The following is a 3046-nucleotide window of genomic DNA, read 5'->3' on the forward strand; positions in this document are numbered from 1 at the left end:
GGTAGGTGTTGCCGAGGTCATTTATGATCCAGAGGGACATATAGAATTAAGTTGTTAATGGGGAATTGGAGCAACAACTAGAAATAGAGGCAAGGCCTTGGTGCGTTATCAAGGAATTAAGATTCTAGACTCCAACCACGTAACATAAATGATAAGCATTGGTGATTCAACTTTAACAATAAGACATATGAGAAATAAAACTTCTCCAACCAATTGTATCTAAGGAAGAATAATATCCATAATCCATTAAGAAAAAATATGGTTTCATTTAATTGAACATTAACATGTGTTAAGAGCATTAAGTCGACAAGCAGATAGCTTGGCCAACTTTGCTACTCATTTGGAGGTTGGGAAAAATATATCTGTAGATGTTTTGGGTAGCATTGGGAGTATTCTCACATGTCCTATGGAGAACACCATGGGTAATCAGAATACCATCAGGAGACCCATAATATTATGATGACCCATGATATAGAACAAGAGTATTGTGCCCTTTGTAAAAGTATAAATACAAGGGTGAGTAATTCATTCTTGTGGTTGGCAAGAGAGCATCTTGTGGAGGATAAGGTCAAGTAGGCCTCAAACTCCTTGAGGGCCCAAAGGGCCTGTGGAGAGTTGAGACAACCAGGAGGGCTTGTTGTTGGTAGAGAGGGCTGAGAGGGCATGTTATTGGAAAACGAGAGGGTCTGTTGTTGGTGAGAGAGAAAAAAGATATGCAAGGGCACAATACATTGAGAGAGAGATTCTCTCAAGTAAGAGATCTGTATGAGCAATATTACATGTTTTCTATGAGTGAGATACTTAGTTGTGCAGGGTTCGATGAAAGAGCACATAGGAGAAAAGAAGATCCAGATTGAGGATGGATCTAGGGCTTGATCCACTAGATTAGATCTAAGGTAATTATTGTATATGCAATTTCCTCAAGGGCCATTATCCTAGTAAGGGAGCTTGAGTAGGTTTTGTGAAGAACTCAATGAAGAAATGTTGATTGGGCAGGAATTGTGTGTAATATGTTGTTGTGCATGATCTAATTGTTTCTTTTATAAGACCATTGTGTTAATTTTTTTTCTAGTTAGATGGATCAATGTGTTTTGTTCATTAGTTGTGTATAGTTAATAGGAAGCTATTACCATATCTTGTGTGTGTGCACTGAGTCTAGTGCCTAAAATCTAACATGATATCAAAGCATGGTCTCTAAGAAGAGAAGTTGGATCTGAGATTTGCACAAGTGATAGCTATGAGAGGGTGTTGTAGGAACTATTGCAAGTAACAGTAGTATTTTGAATACCGATGCCAAGAGAATTGGCTAAGTATGGTAGACTACTTGTATGGGTCATGAACACCACGATCAATAGGCTTAGTGAGACATGGAGTAGTTCATTCACACAAGGTGTTGTGGAAAGTTACAACCCTGTGCATAGACAAAGAGAAATGAATGAGAGATTCATTATGATCTAGGTGTGAAGGTATTATGAAGAGATTTGAGCTTGGAGAGGTCTAGTAAGGGCTAGATCTTTTCTTGTGATAGGAGAGGGGACGAGAAGGTAGGATTGAGGTTATCAGAGGGGTTGAGATAGCCACTGGAGATCCAAGTGACAAACTTGGAGTGAACATCAAGCAGAGACCTCGAGGGTTGAGAAGGCTTGCGATCTGGAGCCAAAGGGACTTAGGCTTCAGAGAGAGTCAAAAAGTTTAGAGGGAATTAACAACTTAGAGGAAGACAACCTTCAAATTTAGGAAGTCATGAAACAAGATGGTCATGCAGGTGGGAGAGAGTAGTCTTCCAAGAGTCATGGTAGGAGATGGCCATGCAAATGAGAGAGAGTAGTCTTCCAATATTTTGTCATGGTACAAGATGGTCATGTAGGTTGCTCAGGAGTGGGAGGTTTCAAGGAGAAAGATGTATTCAACAAAGGATCCATGTCATACAATGAGAATCACATTTATGTCATATGGAGCAACTGTGTTAGTGGATCAAGGGTGGAAATGTGTTCGAGGTTCAAAGGCAAATCCACCTCCATGTGGTGTCGTGAGAATACATCCCTTGCAAAGAGGGAGTGTTGATTTTTTGGGTAGCATCAAGAGTATTCTCACATGCCATATGGAGAGTACCATGGGTCATAAGAACACCATCGAGAGACCCATGGTATTGCACCCTTTAGAAAATCATAAGTACAAGGGTGAGCAATTAATTCTTGTGGTTGGAAAGACAACATCTTGTGGAGTAGAAGAATGATTAGGCCTTAGAACCCTTGAGGGCCAAGAGGGTTTGTGGAGGGCCAAGATGGACGAAAGGGCCTGTTGGTAGCAGAGAGGGCCTGTCGCTGGAAAAGAGGGTCTGTTTTTGGCTAGAGGGAATAGAGACATGAAAATACACAAGAAATTAAGAGAGAGAGATTCTCGCAATGATACATTGAGAGAAATATTCTCTCAAGCAAGAGATCTACATGAGTAATATTGCAGGTTTTCTAAGAGTGAAATACTTAGTTGTTCTAGGTTTAAGGAAAGAGAATATAGAAACAAAGGTGATCTAGATCAACTAGATTGAGGATGGATCTAGGGCTTGATTAATTGGATCATATCTAGGTTAATTATTGTATATGCAATTTCCTCAAGGGTAATTATCCTAGTAAGGGAGTCCGAGTAGGTTTTGAGAAGAATTTAATGAAGAATTGTTGATTGGGCAAAAATTGTGTGTAATATGTTAATGTACATGATTTGATTGTTGGTTTTATAAGTTCCTCCATGTTATTTTTTTTTGGTTTGACACATCAATGTGTTTTAGTTCTTTCATTGTGTAAAGTTAATAGGAAGCTGCCAACCATATCTAGTGTTTGTTTATGCATTGGGTCTAGTGTAAAAAATCTAACAAGATCAAAAGGGGGGATTATTTTATCAGCAATCCCATATGCATTGAACTAATCCCTAGTTAACGAGGTAAGTATTTTAGTGACTCCCTTTTTTATCAGGTCAATCCTCTCTTCACTCCTAAATATCTAAGTATTTGAGTTACTCTTTGGTTTAGGACAAAAGTCATATCTTAACT

Source organism: Pinus tabuliformis, chromosome 8 (assembly GCF_031772625.1).
Source record: "Pinus tabuliformis cultivar Carrire ecotype Pingquan chromosome 8, CPIR1, whole genome shotgun sequence".
In the NCBI taxonomy this organism is placed as follows: Eukaryota; Viridiplantae; Streptophyta; class Pinopsida; order Pinales; family Pinaceae; genus Pinus; species Pinus tabuliformis.